Below are 21,552 nucleotides of genomic sequence, written 5' to 3' on the forward strand. Positions count from 1 at the left end.
GAAAAGTTACAATGAAACCTATGGAATGAAATAGCATTTTATCATAAATAATTTATTTGTTTAGAATTTTTATAAAAAAAATATAAACCAGATAACATTTATTGACAAATAAATCCGTAAAGAAGGATTACAATTGAATAGAATTCAAATTTAAATTTACCAAAAAAAATAAGCTTCAGTTTGTATGAGGCTTCAAAAGGTAATGGAATTTTCTCTAAGCCGATTTTGGCATGATTTATTATTAAAATTTAAATACTTTCCAGATAGATATCACCACTGTAAAATTGCTAGATTCTTGCAGTTTATTCCATGAATATAAAACAAGTCACTTTAGTAATATATTTATAGTCAGTAGTTTCAAAAATACTTATTTTGGATTATGTTGTTTTATTCCTAGATTTACAGTTGGGATTCGGGTGCTCTAATGAAAAGTCAACTATAAATTCTCTTGCAGAATTTTGTTTAAATAGCTTTCATTAAATCCTATTTTTATTAAAAAATTCATTACCATTTTAGCTATTATCTGTTTAGCGTTACTACGAATTAGCATTTATTTTCATTAGTTATTCAAAGGAAATGACTTTAATAAAAATAGAAATTAAAATGTTTAATAAAAAACAGAAGTGATTCCAGATTGTCTTAAGAGCAATTTTTCTATTTTTAATAAAAATCGATATAGATAATATATTTATATGAGAGACAAAAAATATTTATGTTTGCTATAAAATTATTGTTGAGCAACTGATTATAAATACGGACTCAGTCATTTGAAATTTTTAAAAAGGCACAAAAGACAAAAATCAAAATTATTTCTTCACTATTTGTGGCAACAAAGCACAATTGTAATGCTGCATTAGGCATCAAATTTTGAAGTTTCATTCTCAAGCTTGAAAAAAGAAAAGCAATTCCTTCGAATCGCAATCTTTCAAAAGTTTGTAAAATCATTATTAACTAAATTATTGAAAACTAATATCATAATGAATTAGTCAGGATTAAAATAATAAACATTAAATCCAGTTTTGTTAGGATTAAGATTAAAACTTCAATAAAATATAATTTAGATTTTAAACAATTCCGTCAGCAGTTAAATATTTCTTTAATCAAATGAAGAATTACGAGATATACTGTTAAGAATAAAAATTCCAAAAAGCAACGTTGTAATTTTAAAAAAACAATTAATTACACTTAAAAGCTATTTAAAAATTATATCCTGAAATACTTAAATTTAAAATGTGTATGCAAGGAAAATTATGTCATTAAAAGGCAAAGCCTTCAGGGTGGTCTTGATCTAGTATATCTACTCAAGTTCAAGAGTTAAAAATTCATAATAAAATGAAATGGTAGCATATTCGTTTGGTGAGACTATACTGAATATCAGCTAACAAAGATTTATAAATTAACCGAAGTAAACAGGATTATTTTGTTTTATTGGAAAAGTTTTAGGGAGCATTATGACCAAAACCTGCAACAATTAGTTTGTTTGCAGAACGTAATATGTTGCTAATTTTTTAACTGCAAATCGATTTAATTATAAGTTTATAATCCCATCTCTCTTAATGAACGTATTATCGAGAGAAAAATGAATCTAATGAACACAAATTTTTCCATCAATTCTTAATAAACATGAAATTCAATTATCTTTTTGTAGTTTAATACTTTTTAAGGTGTAAATTTGAGGTTGGGAATGTTGTAATCATTTAGGAAACTCCTAAGACGCGCCTATAAGAAATGATTGTTACATCATAAGTTGCAGCAATGACATACACTTGGGTTTTTTCACATTGTTTAAGAAATATGCAAGATATGTCCTTAATAAACATATATAATCACAATTTTTGTTGCAATTGTCTGTGAGCAACAGCCATAACACTATGGACAACAGTCATAAATTTCACTGGTTTTTTCATCATTTAGGAAATATTATATACTTATTAGGAATGATTGTTATACTGTGAGTAGTAACAATGAGATTCATTCGGTTTTTCTCATCATCTAGGAAATTTATAAGATGCCCGTTATAAATATAGATTATTATAATTTTTGTTGAAATCGTCTATGAGCAACAGCCATGAAGCTTCACTGTTTTCCTCATCATTTAGGAAATATTATATACTTGTTAGGAATGATTGCAATACCGTGAATAATAATAATGAAATTCACTTGGATTTTTTCATCATTTAGGAAATATTATATACTCGTTAGGGATGATTGCAATACCGTGAATAATAATAATGAAATTCACTTGGTTTTTCGCATCATTTTTATAAGATATATTCCATATAAACACCGCTGATTACAGTGATTGTTCAACTGTGAGCAGCAGACATAGATTTCATTCGGAATTTCTATACCAGTTAGGAATGATTGCTGCATTGAGGGTTAGAACAGTGAAATTCATTCGATTTTTTCATCATTTAGAAGGTTTCTATTAAGATTGATTGTTACACTTTAAGTAGAAAGCATTAAGATACATTTAGCTTTTCTCATAATTTAGGAAATTTTTTTACTTGCCTCTTAGGAATGATTGTTACACTGTGAGTAGTAACAATGCGATTCACTAGGTGTTTCACATCATTTAAGATATTTCTCTTATATACCGAAAGAAATGATTGTTTCACTTTGAGTATCAACAATGAGATTCATTTAGTTTTTCTCATTATTTAGGAAACTTCTATTATACACCATTAGGAATGATTATTACACTTTATGTAGTAATAATGAGATTTACTTAGTTTTTAACATCATTTAAGAAGTTTATAAGATAAATCCTTGATAAATAGAGATGATTACAATGAGAGTTACTTGATTTTCATTATGCTTAAGAGCAATGTCGTTAAATTATTAATGAAAGGACCATCAGTATGATATCTCTTTATTTGTCTTTGTTATTTGTGGTTACATTGATTTCATCAATTAACATTCTTTTACAAACCACCTTTTTTTGGATTTGCTCACTAGTCTCGTATTTATTTTAAGATCGAGAAAGAAAGAAAAACACACTTATTCCTGGAATTTTCATAATTTTTAATAATTAATATAAAATAATTTATTTAGGAAAATATATAATAAGACATGGAATAATAATATTCAAAAATGATTAATTAATTAAGTGGAAACAAGAAGATGAAACTATATTTTATCTCCATTCCATTTGTTTTCAAAAGAATTTTAAAGAGATTAATCGTTAATGATTAAAAAAAGTCGATATCAGAATTTTATAGTTATTTTCAGAATTTTATAGTTAAAGAAAACCATTGCTTAAATTTTCCCTTGGGTATATAAAATTAAATGAGAGTTATTATTTTTATTTTTTTTAGCTCGCGTCACTTTTTACTAAAGAAATAAGAGTTTATCAATTGCTTACTTCAAAATGAGGATCTAGTCCAACAATTTTTTTCCCTAGAATCTAGCTTTAAATTGAAGTACAGAGTATGCGTTTGCTGTGAGCAAAACAGTTCAACAAGTATAATTAATTTTTATCTTAATACGCGGAGTCAGAAATAAATGTGACGGTCCAAAAGATTTTATACTGAATAAAAGTTTCAGGGCACTTAAGTGAAGTTTTTTCCCCGAGAAGAATTTTAATTAATGATGTTCAGATTAAAACTATTTCTTACATATTAATTAATGTTATCTCGCATGTATATTAATTAATCTTACTGACGTGGAAATAACTCTTGTAATTGTCCAAGAACCTTTAAATTGTAGATGAAGGCGGTTTTTATGACTCTTTTTTATTTTCCTGATAAATCCTTGGGGCAATTTGATTTAAGAACAAAGTTTTTTTCGTGCGTTTTTTTTAAAAACAAGAATTGATGAAGTGAAATACTCGCTTCTAAAAAAAGTTAGTCTTGGAAAAATAAAAACAGTAGTTTTTGTATCTTACACAGATTCTAATATCATGTTCTTATTATGTTATAGTATTTTTAAAAAAAAACACTTGAAGATTGATAGTCTGTGAATAAGATTCATTGCTAGTGCATTTTTGTAGAAATAAAATATAATTAACAAATGATAGTGAAACTGGAATCAATATATAGCCTCTTAAACATTTTGAAACTGATCATTTGACATTTAAATATTGTCTTTTAGATATATACAATTTGTTTGCCTTGTTCAGATTGCATATTCTGTGCAAAAATAATAAATAGACTATAAAAAATAATAAATAAATTATAAAAGTAATAAAAAGACTATATTCTGTGCAAAAAATCATCTTATTCACAGACTATTAATTCATTAATATAATTAAAACAAAGTTTTGCTCAATCATTTTTTTAAAAAAGCAAGAATTGATGAGGTGAAATATTCGCCTCTGAAGAAAAGTTATTCATGGAAAAATAAAAAAAAGTACTTCGTGTACCTTCTACAGATTCTAATATTACGTTCTTATTATGTTATGGTATTTAAAAAAATATTTTAAGATTGATTGTCTGTGAATAAGATTCATTGCTAGTGTATTTTTTTTAAACATATAAATAACAAATGATAGTGAATCTGGAATGAATATGTAGCCTCTTAAACATTTTGAAACTGTACATTTGATATTTAAACATTGTTTCTGATTTGTACATATGTGCAGATTGTATATTCTGTGCAAAAATAATAAATGGACCATATCCAGTGCAAGATATCATATAATATAATTAATACAATGTTTTTTCATGCATTTTTTAAAAACAAAAAGTAAAACATTCACATCTGATAATAAAAAAAAGTTACTCATGAAAAAAAAAATAGTTCGTGTATCTTTTGCAAATTCTAATATTATGCCCTTATTATGGTATGGTATTTTTCAAAAATAAGATTGATTGTCTGTGAATAAGATTCATTGCCAGTGTATTTTTTTTAAAAAATATATAATCAACAAATGACAGTGAATATGGAATCAGTATATAGCCTCTTAAATATTGTGAAACTATATATTTGACATTTAAAAGATACAAAATATTTTCAAGATTAAAAGGATTGAGTTACTTTTTTTTTTCAAAATAACCACATATATGTAAATAAAATCGGATAGATGTGATTAACAAATGAATGGTAACTTATTCATTTGGTAATGAGTACTAATTAAAAATTAGTTTGAAGTTAATTTAAATTAGAACTAAAAAGAAAAATATCTTCATAATACGTTATCACATTTTTTTTTAAAAATTAATATGAAATTAGTTTTGTTCTCATTAAATTATTTTTCTGATTAATTGTTCCATATATTTTGTTTAATCTATAGAACCATTTCTGGATGTTTTTTTGTTATAAAAGTTACAATAAAGCATGAGTTATATAAAACTTGAAATAAAGTGCAATCTTATCATTGTTAGTTTTGGAAGATTTGGGGATTTTCCAACAACTTGTTTATCACAACTATTAGTAAAGGTAATCTCATTATTCCTTATCGAAATTTCGGTTTGTTCAGAAAATTCTGGAATTGTGCGAATCAACTTTAAATGAATCTATTCCCAATCACTTGTTAATTTTCTCTCACTAGTAAGGCGAATTATAGTTACCAGCGATACAAGGTGAAGAATGTGGGTAATATTTGTTCCTTTTATGTGATAATATTTTATAAATATGAAAATCTTATCTATTCTTTTTATAAAAGTACTTGTCTTGTTTAACACTTTTTTTACTTAATTATGCAAGATAGTTCTGTATTTTGTCGAGTTTCTTATATAGCTTATATTGTTGATTATAAAACAACATCATCTTATTCCCAAAAACAAGATTGAAAATTTCCATTGTTTTAATCGGGCTTTAATAACAGGTTCGCGATTTTTTACTAAATTTTATTACTAAAGAAATTTGAAGGAATATATGTTTAAATCGTTGGTAGTTAAAGATTTTTCAGAATATCTCACATAAAGAATATTATTTTTCATTCATTTTATTTTGATATTCGTTTAAGTACAATTTATGATCTGCAAAAGTAAGGTTCTTATTTCCCTAAGAAAATATGTATCAGTTGATTTGAAACCATATATATATATATATATATATATCAAAATTTCTTATTGTTATTTTTATAAATGAAGGATCTCATTTAAGAAAAGTTTCATTTGAAAAGCATAAATGCACTCCCCAACACTCAAAGCAATACTATCTAAAAATATGTCAAAAATTGGATAAAATTATTTCAGGTGCTAAAAATATTCCAATAAATCCTTTATAAATTATTCGAGAAACATCCATGCCATTATCAAAGATAAGTATATCATGCTTTTCGTATATTCATATTAATATATAGCTTTTATAGAATTCAATGCATAATAAAGCTGATAATACCATAAGCACCATTTAATGTCAAGGATAAATTATTTGATTTTAAATAAAAATGCAAACTTATTTGTTGTCGAGAAAATATTTTCTTTGGATGATCTTCAGCCAGATAAGTTGAAGTAAAATTATGATTCATCTTCTAATATGTAATATTTACACTTGTTTAGTTACTTAAATTCTAAAGTTAAAACATGTGCTCTGTAAATGTTACTGTCTCCTTTGTTTATTCAATCCATTCAACAAATTTCCACTACAACTGATATACAAATCTCACAGAATGTAGTAACACTAATAAATGTGAAGCAACGAATCTTGTTTAGATGTGAAAACGATTAAAAACGGATTAAAATGGCATAAAGAAACCAAAAAGTTAGACAATATTTAATAAATACTTAAAAAATAATTAATACAATTAAATATATATTGGAATTGCCATAGAACAAAAGCAATTTCTCACTTTATATACTAGATAATTTTTTTGATCTTATACAGAGATAAATATATTTAAATCTCCCTTAGTCGCATACTTTTTTCCAAATAAATATGATCAAATTGTATCCGTCAGATAAACTAATATATATTATTAACGTTAATAAATAATGTAGATTAAAAATACAATTTAAAGCAGCCACAAACGCAATATTTTTTTCCAAATTAGAAACATACCCAAACAGAATATTCTGTCAGATATATCACCATCTAATAATTGAAAAAAAGAAGCAATTGTGTATTTGTCGTATAAATTTTAATAAAACCATTATTGAACTTAGTATAAAACAACCTTTTGTTTCATTTTTATCTTTCAAATAATCAGCAAACACATAATGAAGTTCTTCATGGAGCACTTAAATAGCTGGGTGTGAAATAATTTCATTAAATGCTTTTTATTGGAAGAATTAGTAAAGAACAATAGATCTTGTATTTACTGTATCACAGCATTTTATTCAAGTTTTTGTAATAAATAAGTTATTTGTTCTGTCACATAGTAAACATTCCAGCCATTTTACTCTTAATTAAAAATATCTTTCATTCGATAAATTGAATGTCATTTACCAAAAATGTTCTTTGCTTTTTATAATTACTTCACATATCAATTTTCTTTACATTTTCCAATTTTATCCATATTAATTCATAAATATGATTAAATCTTTAAAAAAATAAATACCGTTTCAGATTTATAGTTTTTACATTAAAATTCAAACTACTCGCCTTTAGAAGAAAGTTTATTGAACCTATTTGACTCTTAAATCGAAAAATATGCCATTTTCTGCAGTAGGAAACTATTTGACTCTTAAATCGAAATATATTTCATTTTCTGCAGTAGGAAACTATTTGACTCTTAAATAGAAAAATATGCCATTTTTTGTAGTAGGAAACTATTTGACTATTAAATCGAAAAATATAACATTTTCTGCAGTAGGAAACTATTTGACTCTTAAATCGAAAAATATGCCATTTTCTACAGTAGGAAACTTAACCAATTATATTGATTTAAAATGGTTTAACACAAAAAGAAAAAAAGCATATTTCAAATAAGCAAAATATAGTAATCGCAGATGAAACATTCGTATTAAATTTGTAAAATTATTTACAAAAAATTTACAGATGTTATTTGTATTAAAAATATTACAAATTGTCTACATTAACTATTGCAAACTGTCTACAGTAACTTTTGCAAACTGTCTACATTAACTAATGCTAACTGTCTACATAACTTTTGCAAATTGTCTACATAACTTTTGCAAATTGTCTACATTGATTCATTTAATATCGCCTATCATAAAATATCATTATCAACCCCCCTCCTCCCGCACATCTTTTTTAAGTAATGTCTTATTTAATTTTTTAAGTAATGTCTTAAGTAAGTCTTTTTTAAAGTATATATAAAGGAATAAAGTTAAGAGAAATTATAAATTAATACGACTCTAATTATAACTTTAATATTATGACATTATAACAAAGAAGGGCATTTTTTTAAATGGCTTTTAGTATAAAAAAATCAATTGTTATAGCAGAAAGATTTAGCAAACTTGAGAAAGTTGCCAAATATTTGCATAATCCCATTAATCATTTCAAAAATATTACATACATTATTTAAGCAGAATGACTCGAAGTAATAGCAAATATAATGAATATAGAATAATGAAGAACATAAAAATGATCTAAACATTAAAAAACAAAATTTTGCATTATAAAACAAGTAAACTTCCTTTATTATTAATGGTGAAAGATTATGAGAAAATATTTGAACTAAAGGTATTACAAAGTTTCAAAAAAGAATCTGTTTTGAAGTTGCTTTTAATAATAACTTAAACAGGATATAAAAAAAAGTGTAAAATTAAAAAATCATTCAAGCTTTTTCTTTAAAATCTTTTAAATATGCCATTGAGGCCTAACAAAATAAAAATAAAAAGTAAAGAGGAAAAAATGACATCTTTTGACAAAGTAAACTACAAGAGAAATTTACTGGAATTATGATAAATACAGATAGAAGCCAGAATAATTTTTAAAAAAGTATATTTATTAGAATTTTAAGACGATGAATGAAATTCTCGTTTTTTCAGTACATTTATTACTCTACAATTAGCTATTTCGTGTTATCATTATTGGTTTAGAAATGCTATTGGATCATGATACTCTAGTGCTACTACTGTACTATACTATACTATACTGTACTGTACGATATTATAGTGAGTATATATATTATAGTAGTATATACGATACAATAGTACACTTTATATTAGATCTTCTCAATGTACAAAAATAAAGTATTTTTAAGTAGAAATTTTACTGTGAAATGAATAAGTAATTTTTCAGATAATGAGAGTAACCATTTTTTAAATTTTATTTTGCCATTTTTCGCTTACCAAAAAGAAACAAAATAGTTAAATTGTGAAACGTTCGTAGCAGTAATTTGATTAAAAATTTTAAACATATTTATAATTTATTTTTAATTTTAAATTAATGTTTAAGAATTTCATTCCTGATGAGAATTATTTTAGCTCAATTTCCTTAAATTGTTATTTTTAGTGCCATAAGGTCAATATTCGGTATTACTGCAATACGAATTATATTTATTATCTTTATACTACACATATATTTATTATTTTTTTTATTATATATGTGTTATTATTTTTATATATATATTTCATATATAATATTTTATATATATTATTATTATATTTATATATATTTTATTATATATGTGTTATTATTATTATTATTTTTATACTTTATATTTTATATATTTTATTATCTTTCTATTCAGGCAATCAATTATTAGTTGATTTAAATTTAATATTTTCCCATGTCAGGTTACAGTATATAATTTAATTAAAATAGATAGAATGTTTCTAAAATAGGCTGTATTATATGGTCTTAAAATCTGAAAGAAAAGAAAAAAAATGCTAAGAAAATCATAAAGATGCATAAATTTTTATTGTCATTTTTGCCCGTCAATAATTTTGGATAACCAGTTAGGCGTCATAAGCTGTTAGTTGAATAGTAAATAAAATATAAAATATAAAACAATTATAGCCCTAAATACGAAAGATGGTGATAAACTTCAAGATAATAATAAATTTTAATAAAAAATAAAATATAATTATAAAATTAATAACAATAAAATTTTAATAAATTAAAAATAATTAAATAATTTTATTAGTATTCTTCGAAATATTTTTAAATTTTATAATTTGTTATAATAAATATTATGAAATTTTGAAATTCATTCTTTCTTATATTTTCAATGTCGCATAAATGAAATTAAAATCTAACATTAAATGATGCACTGATAATGAAAGAAAATATTAAAATAGTATATTGTCATTGAGAATATGTAAGTGTGCCAAAATTAAAAATTTCAAATATTAGGAAAAGATGGAAACATTATATATGACTCAATTTATACAAGCATGAAATAAGTTCCGAATATAAAACTATATTCTGTGTAAACTGTTATCCAATGCATTTAGGTGCATGGCATTTTAGTTACAAGTGTTCTCTATAACGACTATTATGCTAGACAAAATGGAAAAAGTTTTAATTAAACATTATTCTACGTCGCTTTAACTCAAATGACGTTAGCTATTTTATTAAACAATAAAATAGCTAACGCCATAAAAATGAACTTCGTTAGCGAAAGAATAAATTTTTCCTGCGTAATTGCTGATATTGTTAGATAAGTTAATTCCATGAAGTTTCGAAACAAGATACGCTGGCCATACTTTGTGAGAATCAAATATAAAAGTTTGTCAAGTTCCATATCACGTAATTATTATTCGATGATATTTATGGTGGACATATTTCATGTTTTACGGACACAAATTAATGCAGGACTCGCAATTTTCAACGCGTCGATCGTGAAACTGTCGCCATCTTTAATGCATTGTTCGAGCTAGCAGGATATATATGAAAACAGTAAGTGTTAGGAATTCTGCTCAGGTGAAATTCTGAACACTTCATCATGGATTTTTAATGGTAGCATTCTACAATAGCGCATCTAGTTTGAGGATTTCTTTATAATTTATTCAGAGAGAGCTCACAGTGAAGTAAAAATACTTTAAAAATGTGCACTTAATTAAAATTTAGTGATTTCTTCTGACCATATTGTTTTAAAAGTTCTTTAAAATTTAGTCTCATTTCAAACCTGTTCATTTTAATTCTTAAAAAAGTTTTAATAATATCGTAGGTGTCCAGTAACATCATTTAAAATCATAAAACAGAAATTTATTAAATGATTAAATTGTTGATGTTCGTTAGCTCAGGAAAAAACAACGCAACAAAACACATTTCTGAAAAGTACATAACTGAAATGCAATTTTAAAAACACAATCTAACTACAACAATGCAACCCAAAATTTTTAATTTCAAAATCGCATATGATATTTTTTATTTGTGCTTCAAACATATCAAAAAATTAGCAAATGATTTAAATTCCTTTTAATTTTGTTAACACAAAAAATTAAAGCTAGAAGATGAAATTAAGTGTATTTTTATCAGAAAATTTGAAAGTGAGACCTATCCCCTCATCCCCCAAAAAAGCGAAAGATTAAAACTTAAAAAAAAATCAAGGGAACGAGACCATGTTCCATAAAAAAAATATCTGTTTGAAAAGGCCAAAATTGCATATATGAAAATTCTAATTAAGCGTTTTAAAGGGATCAAAATTACTTTTTGTCTTCCAATGAATTATGATTTTTGACGCATTTTAGTTCTATTCAATGTGCAGGCCATAATATATTTGATTCACTTTTCATATCTTCTTTTCGTTGCGTTTCTATGATCGCTGAACACTGAATATGGAAAAGTAAGTATATATAATTAAAATCCAGAATACAATTAAAAAAATAATTGCTAGAGATTCAGCAAAGCAGTCTTAATGTATGAACTGCTAATGGTTATAAATGTAATTTACGAAGATATTATAATAATTTAAGCTCAAAATTTAGAGTAATCGAATTTACTAGAATTCATTTCAAAATGAAAGTTAAATTCTTGTATTTTTTTTTTCAAACTTCTGTAGAGTAAAAAAATTAAAAAGGATTTTCTAATAAAGATAATTATATTAATTTTTATTTATTATAATAAGAAGGACTAAAACATTATGTTATATCATGCAAGGAGAAAAGTATTCAGTTACTGTATGTTCTGTATTTAAAATTCAAGAAAAAAGAAAGGGATTGTGAAGTAAAATACAGTTGTACTCTCTTTTAAATGATTATTGACATAAAAGTACATCGATTATTTTTAAAAGTATTTGAATAGTTTAATTTAATTTATAAGACTTAGGAATATTTTAAATTATTAATTACGAATAAACTTGATAATACATATAAATGATTTCTAAATCTTATTAAAAATAAATGCGTCTAAATAAACAATGTAATGATATCGTAGCATTTTTATATCATTATATTGCAGCAAAACAATTTAATAATTAGAAGCAAACTATTAACTATTTACTGAAGTTAGAAATAGGGTTCGATATTACATCAATCGCGTTAATTCATCTTTTAAGAGCAATATTTTATTCCGAATAAGGAAAAAGTTTTATTGCAAATGAACATGACAGAATTAAATAATGTTCTTTGTCAAATATTAATGCAATTTGCGACTGATTTGCAAATGGATTAACTTCTTTCAGATTTATAATGATAAATTTCTTAAACGAATTTTTTAATTTACTTTCTGATGCAGTGGGGTTTTGTAATTTTGTGTACTTGTTATATATAATAATTTCTTTTAATAATGGTAGTTAATAATTAAATGTTAGTTTAATGCCAGATGCTATGTTATTGATAACAATACCTTCTTTTAATAATGTTAGTTTACGCCAGACGGTACATCAGATTGTGAATCTGAGAAAAAAATGAACATCAAGATGCCATAATATTTTCAATTATAAACTACAGATCGAATAATAGGAAATAATTAAAATAAAAAACAAATTTTTATCATACCAATAAAAGTGTGGTTTGGAAAATTGTATTGTTGTTGTTTGTATTTTAGTGCCTTCCGGAAAAACATATATGAGCGTTAACGCACATATTTCTATAATTTTTCAATTTCTTATAAATTATGTATATCTCTGTAAATGATTTTCTTTATCAATAGTTGCAACTTTTTAAACAATTAATAAAGTTGCTAATGAAAAATCATCGATTATGAATTACTAACTTTATTATACCTTATTTACATTTAGAAGTAGTAACTTAGAGTAACGATCAAGAGTAAGGAAATAAAAAGCATTTTATTAAAATGGTAACATTTGATTCATTACTGTGATACCTGTTTCTCATTTTTGCTTTTCATCCTGCCTTGTATACTCAAATAAGATCTTGATTAATTTTTATCCACATTTGTCAACAGTTGAAATTATAAATATTTTAATATAAATTATGATCATTTAATTGTTCTCTTAATATCTGTATAGACGTCATCCCAAAATGAATAACGTATTCTCAACAGCTCAGCTCATAGAATAATTTTTTTTCTACCCTGGCAGTCTGCATTTTTCTAATTATTGTGTCCGCATTCCTTTTGCAGAAGCCATCGATGGGCGAAAAATGATGCCAGCGGAAGGTGCAGCCAACCGAAAGAACAGATAAAGAAGAAGACGAGGATGGACCACTAGAATGCTTCCGCCAAGAAGGCATCCTTCCCTAGAAGATGAGGAGTCGTCACTTTGCATTAGAGTAAGGTGGGCAATTTATTGAGATTTCCTCGCACTTCGCTGATTCTTTGAAGGAGGCTGACCAAGAATTGGTTATTTTTTTTCTTTATCCCCTCCAGAGCACTCCCCGCTTAAACTAATGAAAATTGAGTTTCTTTTTGGCAGCACTTGATTAAAAGTGCACCGGAAGGATAAAAAAAGTGAATTTTAAGTTCTTTCGCGTGATTGGTTGTTAGTTAACTTTCTTCAAGAGTTAGGGAGGAATTATTCGAGATTGATTAGATAGGTAGATTTTGGGAGGATGGAGTAGTTTTATGAAGAAGATAAGTCCAATTTGTTATTAATTTACAGTTTTGATCTATGAGTGATTAAAATTGTCAGCACTATTTAAATATTATCACATTGAAAATTTGGTGTAGTTACAAGAAGATTTATTTACAAAATACTAAACGAACGACAGAATTTGTTATTACTTACATTTAAAATAAAAATAGACATATAAGAAGACAAAAGCATGAATTTAAATTGACTCATAGCATTACAGCCTCTCAAAGTTTAGAAACGGATAAATTTTAAGGGGATATTGGACTTTGAGATAAGCCAAATTGAATGAAAATGCGCAATTTTATTTTTATTGTTTTATCACCAAAATATATATTTATATTCAACTAAAATGGCGTTATAAAATGTATTGTTCAATAAAATAAATATTTGAAGAATTAAGAGGAAAAAAAGTTTTTAAAGCTTTTTAAAAGTCAATTTTAGTTCAGAAAAACGTAAAACTCTTATGAAAATTCAGCAAGTGTAAGTAAAAATAATTCTACAAAATTAACTTTTAATTGGAATTTCAAAATCATCCGTAGTTTTGTTCCAAATAAATTTATATTGTTTAATAAGAAAAAAAAATAATAGAAAAAATTAAAAATTCATTCATCTGGAATATTTTAATTTTTTTAAAATTAATATTTTTAAATTTTTTAAATAATATATTTTGTTTTAAAATGTTTATTTAAGAAATTTTACGTATTTATAAATTGATACATATGCATAAAAAAGTTCATAATCTTGATTTAATAATTCCCCATAGTGTTTAATAGAGTACACTTTCACCTTAAATAGTAAGTAAATAGTACAATAGAGTACAAATAGAGTTTAATAGAGTACCAAAAGTGTTTAATAGAGTACCAAAAGTGTTTAATAGAGTACCAAAAGTGTTTAATAGTCACCTTAAATAGTAAGAACAATAAGATTTTTAATACTCTAAATATACGTAACATTAATATTAATACGTAACATTAATGTTAATGTTACGTATATTACGTATTAACATTAATGTTACGTATATTTAGAGTATTAAAAATCTTATTGTTCTTACTATTTAAGGTGACTATTAAACACTTTTGGTACTCTATTAAACTCTATTTGTACTCTATTGTACTATTTACTTACTATTTAAGGTGACAGTGTACTCTATTAAACACTTTTGGTACTCTATTAAACTCTATTTGTACTCTATTAAACACACATATGACATCGAAATCGCTGCTAATACTCATTTTCAAATAACAACAATCAAATTTAAATAAGCCAACGTACGTATTACATACTTCATTGAATGTTTTTATAGCTGCATTATATTGTGTTTTCCGATTAGCTAATAAATGGAGCGGCAAGATGTATTAGAAATGTACTGCAGAAGGTTCGCCATGTTCCCCAAATATCCCCTCAGACAGAGGGAAAATGATATTAAAGAAATCAAGAAATACATTTCCAGCAGAAAATTAATCTATCTAAAAAGAAAGCTTAACCGTCGCCAGATGGGTAATTTCTATTATTTTCCTACGGAAATTGACGTTCATATCTTTGAAAACGTTTATCTTACAAAGATTGGATCATTTTAAGACTCCAAAAATTGGCTTTTGAATGATATCGGTTCCATTTACGCCTAATTTTTTCTCTTAATTTTAATAATATATTTACAATTCAGCTTTCTACATAATCAGTAACAATGCTTTTAAATGTTATGATGGAATTCAAACTCAAATCCATGAGAACTTTCAATTGCGTTTTTAACTCCAAAATAATATTTTCACATCCGTTTTTATACTGTAATGTATTCAATTTTTAATTTGCATTAAAAAATATATAAATTCGATTGAATTGATTCAATTGAATTCATATTTTCTTAGTCGTATTAAATACCAAGATGATTCTTTATTAAAAAATGCGTTTCATTAATATCTTAAGAAATCAATAAGTTTGGTGAACTTGGCTGCTCATCAAAAGCAGATAATATAAGTAAAACTCCGTAAATTAAGAAGCAGGAAATTTTTCGCATTTCCATTTAATCCTGTAATTGCAATGGAAGAGAAATGAAAGTAAATAAATTTCATTGAAATATAAAATATTGAAAAATTAGTTTATGAACAAATCTGTTATTATCTTCAAAACATAAATATTTAGTATTGTTACAAATCTGTAATTTTGCTATCCGGCACGGCGTGCTGAGCTTGGCGACTTGGCGGTGAATTTGGCGAGTTTGGCGACTAAATGGATAATACCAGAAAGTTCGAGAAGTTTCATGATCCATCCAGTAATAACAGAGATACACCCAGGTACACCCTGATTGGTCTGCAGTTTCTAGCCCCGCCTCCCGGAACTATAAAAGTCGAGCACTCTGAAGCTGCGAAGTCGTCGTGTGGATCGTCAGAAGTTGTGTGTGAGAGGAGTCGGAATCGCCGACAAAAAAAGATTTTGGAGGATTAGACAGCACGCACGCTGCTGAACTATAGCAATTAAATGCGCTGCATTATTACGATTTATCGGCGGTATTTATTGTAGGAGAAAAATTTTCGTAACAGTATTATATATAAAATTTAAGTTGAGAAAATAATTTCTTTCGCATGTAATCTCTTCCTAATAAGTGATGGAAAATCATTTGGAACATTTTGGACATTCTTTGTCTTTTACATGTAAAAGTAGAATCCTTGTTATATAGAGTGCAATTTAATGAAAGTATAAAATAAAACATTTTTTTGAGAAGATGTTTAAAAATCTTTTTAAATTATATTTCATCTGATATCGTGACAAGCGTGATTCGCAGAATATAAGGCTATATTAGATATATGGCTTCTCTCAATACAGTTAAATATTTCTTTTCAGTGTAATGACGTAAACAAAATTATTTCTCAAAAAAGAAATTTAAAAAAATATTTTACTGATTTTTTATTTCTTTCGTCATTTTGTCAAAAAGAAACATTTAACTGTAGCTTTCTCCCCCCTGCTATTTTTATAAACAATTCTTTAAATAAAAATCTTATTTCATTCGTTTAATCAGTCGTAGCTATTTTGCGCCATGGAGAAATGTTCATATTAATGATATTGCCCCTCTGTGTAATATTGAAATAATTAAGATAAGGACAGTGGATGGCGATTCTAAGGTTGCAAAACAAATGAATACTGTAATCAGAAGAAAAAAGCCATTGTATTAATGTAATAATAAACCTTTTATTATTTAGTAAAATAAAAATGAATACCATAATTTTATTAAAATTAAAAACACAGATAACATAATCTCAAGCGAAACTGAAATTTTAATATTTCTATAAACGAGATATTTTACTTAAAAATTTAAAAGTTGATTTTTACTATTAATGTAAAAAGGATTAAGGAATAAAACAAAGATTTGCACTGAAATTCAATTTTATATCTTGTAAAACATACTTTAATCAGAAATGATATATCATGAAGTTATAATCTGTATATTAAAAGCTTAAGTTTTAACATTTGCTCTTTTGAAATTATGTCCCTTATTTTGGAAATCAATCGGATAAGTTTCATTATATTTGTTCTTTATCTGAAACCTAAATTAGAGATTAAATTACGTTTGGAAATATCGTCTGTTCCGTGGCAAATGATAAAAGTCATTAAATAGAACTGAACACTAATCGAAGAATTTAAGCAGCTTCTTGCGGTTAAATACAAGTCTATTTCAAAATCTGTAAACACTCTATCAAGGCAAGTAAGATTATTCAATGAATTCAATCAGGTTATTGCAATTCCATTTCCATGATTGAAGAAAGTCAGATACGGGTAAAACAAATGTTCTAATTTTACATAGTAATTTGAAATGACCAGATTCATGTTTTTAAAGACGGAATTCTTTACTCGATTTTTAATGCACCAGAGTTTTGAAATTTCATGCTTAAGTATTTAGGATAAAAGTTATCTCAATAATTGCGAATTTTAACTATCTGTCAATCTGTTTATCATTATTTCCTACAATTTTTCCCATAAACATATAATTAACAGCCCAAAGGCTTCCAATTTAAACTATATATTGTACAATCAACGTAATCATGTTAAACGCATTTGTTGGCGACAAACAAATACTTTAATGCACTTTGTAGAAGATAAAAGTGAGAAAAAAAAACCAGTGATAAATATTTTAAATCTTGCAAAAGCAATATTAAATGCAGATAGATACTGAGATTATAATCATTACAAAGCATCAAAATGCAGTAAAAGTTTTCTTAAATATTTAGTATTTAATATGGATTCATCCTTTACAATGAATGCCTCAAAATCATTTTTACCTTTTTAGAAATTTTAGAATCAATAAGGTTTAATTAATAAGTAAATAATGAACTGTATATTTCCTAACTTTATAATTTGAAAAATTCACTCAAAATTATAGAAAATTTTTGTTTTTAAATAAAAGAATTTCAATAAAATAACTAGTTTAAGATTAAGTTTTTAAGTGCGAATTCCATTAGCAATTTTTGTAAAAATTTATTTAACCTTCATTGAAATATTAAAAATAATTGCATTCAAATGACTATAAGAAAATCTTGATAGCATTTATGGAATTTTTTAAAGCCTAAATGTGGCAATTTTTGAAAAATACTTTATATAATTAAAATGATCGTTAAAAACTAACTTTTCTTATAAAATTCTTTCTTCTTTTTTTAACTATGCAATAAAGCATTTTCTTGAAATCGTCTAAAACTTTCAGGAAAAAATAACTACATTTTAAGTAGTGCAGTGCTCTGCCAATCGAAACATTATAATATAATTAATAAAACATATCAGTAAACAGATTAGTTTTCCTTTTGGAAACATTGAATAACAACAAACACAAAAAAAACAATGTGAAACATTTTCTGATTAATTGTTTATTAATAAAAAGCTTTTCACGAAATCATTTACTAAAAGCAGATAATTTCTGAAAGCTTGCAGTTTTATCTCAACGCAAAATACCTATTTGTTATCATTACGATGGATTTTCCTATCGCTTTTACCTTTTCTAACTATACCACAAATTTTATCCGCTTAAAGTAATTTTATTTTACTTGGTAACTTCTTTATTTTTTGCGGCACCAAACAAAAGCTTTATTACCACGCATACGCTTCGATTAACCACGGTCATAAACAACTACGATTATCGTGGTTCATAACGTTGATTTATCTTTAAAGGGTGAAAAATTCCAGAACTATAAGCATCGACGAAAAGCAGTTATTACCCTACATAACAACGGATAGAGTTTCGCGGCCTTTAGCGTCAAATAACACAGCAAGTGCTTTAATAACTTCCGAAATGCAGTTTTCTTTTTTTTTTTTCAGAAAAGAAATTTTCGCAAAAGATTGACTTATATGTTTGTGCTTTTATCTTTAGAAAAGTTACAAAAACAATTCCTTTTTTTAAAGAGAAGATGAAGGAGGAAAAAGTTAATGGAATTCCAATTAATTTAAAATCTCCTAATTGTCAGGATATTGTTTTGAAATTTCGCAGCGATAAAATAGTTACTGAATATATTATATTTAATTCGCCGGTCTCAAAAGAAAGAGATTTTTAATGTCTCCTTGTCAGTTAAATTGTGATGCATGGGATGAAATTGTCACATTTTATTAAAGATTCTTTATAAGGGGAGGTAGTTTTAAAAAAATATAAAAGTCTCTCTATTTTAGTTAAAAGAAGTGCATTTTTTACAATTGTTAAGAACTTTAATGAAAGTATACGGTAATTTTTTAGCTATATTAAAATTGATGCATGTGTCTTTCTTTAAACATAAAACTTCTTGATATAACTTAGACAAATGGAAGTGATCTTTCTAATATTTTCCTGCATACTCTCTCTCTCTCCCTCCCATACCTTTCGCATACCATTTTAAACCTTGGAAAAACATTGAATGCCCTGAGTATCTAGATTATGTACCAAATGTCAGAGTTGTGTCCTTTGTAGCACAATAAATAAAACTGATACTTGTGTATTAATTGTACGTTATTAACGAACAACATTTATAAAATATTGTACGTCATTGACGACATTGATGCGAATCAAACGTTTTACTGAATCTAGCGAGTGGGATTTGCCTATTTCTTTAGCCGATTAATCACTCATATGGTTTTAATACACAGTTAACAAAAAATGGGATATGCATTGAACGTTTTTTTGCAGACTGGTTGAAAACGAAATTTGACATAGAACTAAAATTTTAATATCATCATGCATCAAATTTCATTTATTTAAGTCATTGCGTTCATAATCATGCGAAAATACAGAACTGACAGACGATCGTATCTTTGACGGATTTGGTTCCAAATTTGATAAGAATTTACATTATAAACGTTTAATGTAATCTATCTATCCATCTATCTATCTATCTATCTATCTATCTATCTATATATATATATATATATATATATATATATATATATATATATATATATATATATATATATATATATATATATATATATGGAGAGAGAGAGAGAGAGAGATCTTTGCATTTTGTAGTTTTCGTGCTCATTTGTATTCGGAAGGACGGTTAGACAAACTTGCCCTGAATGGATTTAATTCCAAATTTGATAAATATCTAACAAATTTATTGTTAAGACTATCTACTAAATTTCCTCTGTTTATCTCAAAGCGTTTTTGAGTTATCTTGTTTATAGATATCTAGACAGAAAAACATAATTTCAAGATTGTGTTTTTCGGCCTCAGGAAAGTCTGAAATGTAAAGATTTCTTAAAATATCCTGTTCGAATGTTTGAATGATTGCTATACTTTCTTTCTGTATATTTCATGAAAAAGAAAGTAAAGAAGTTAGTTTATTTATCTGCCTATGCATCAGTACACTAACTCATAAGTGCAACATGCCTTAGAGATGAGTTATAGTACAGGATATGTATCCCCAAACTGCATTTGGGGATAAATATCATGTTTGCAGCTTGTCAAAATTTCAATCTAGTCCATCAAAAGGGACGTTGTCCATGTATATGTTAAATCGATGACTCAATAAAAACGAAAAAAGTATGGAAAAGGAAATTTTGTACATGTTTTTGATGTGAAGTTCAAATTTTGATTCTAATTAATTAACAGAAGGTAAAGAACTCATACTCGTTTACTTTCAGTATGAGAAAGTCGAAAACTGAGAAATTTCTTTTGCTACAATATCTTTTCTAATATAATAAGATAACAGAAATAAGACATGCATTAAGATATGAAATAATATATGAACAAAAAATTGTATATATTTATAATATAATTCCATTTGCTATGTTCGATTCTCCTTTATAATTTTCCAATACCTTTTCGTTGTGAACTTATGAGTCGTCATGCATTAATGAAATAACAAAATAATAACGAAACGATTTAAATATTTAATGAAGAATGATTAACTGCTCCATTAAATATTTAATTGTGCAATTTTCTTTCTTTGCTGAAAGGATAAGAAAAAGGATTTAGTTTAAAATCTATATATTTTACAAAACGAATTAAAAACTGAAGTTATAAGACCATTTAAATTAGAAGATAGATAAACAGGACATTTAAACTTCTAAAAGCGCTCGGATGTCATGGGACTAGTCTCCATTAGAAAGATTCATGTACAGAAAGAAAATAACACATGCAAGGGAAGTAAAGTAACGCGGTTTTAACATCTCACATTTTGATGGAATCATGGACATGAAGTTATAACTAAATTATTTCATTAAATATAACAATATAACTACAAACATAGCCAGCTTGTTGTCAAATGATGACTTGCCTTACAAAAGCAATCAATTTTCTGTTTTTATTACATTAAAATATTTTTGAA

General features: G+C 25.8%; 1 protein-coding gene across 4 annotated transcripts in view; it reads left to right on the plus strand.

Moving 5' to 3' along the window:
* Positions 1 to 21,552, plus strand: part of LOC129964606 (dopamine receptor 1-like) — a 212,006-nt gene that overhangs the window by 143,652 nt on the left and 46,802 nt on the right. For 3 of the 4 annotated variants that reach the window (XM_056079114.1, XM_056079115.1, XM_056079117.1), the window contains one exon: positions 13,327 to 13,480. The gene's annotated coding sequence lies outside the window, so the exon portion shown is untranslated. The remainder of the gene's footprint in view (positions 1 to 13,326; positions 13,481 to 21,552) is intronic. The other variant, XM_056079116.1, reaches the window with a different exon arrangement.

This window comes from Argiope bruennichi, chromosome 1 (assembly GCF_947563725.1).
Source record: "Argiope bruennichi chromosome 1, qqArgBrue1.1, whole genome shotgun sequence".
Lineage (NCBI taxonomy): Eukaryota > Metazoa > Arthropoda > Arachnida > Araneae > Araneidae > Argiope > Argiope bruennichi.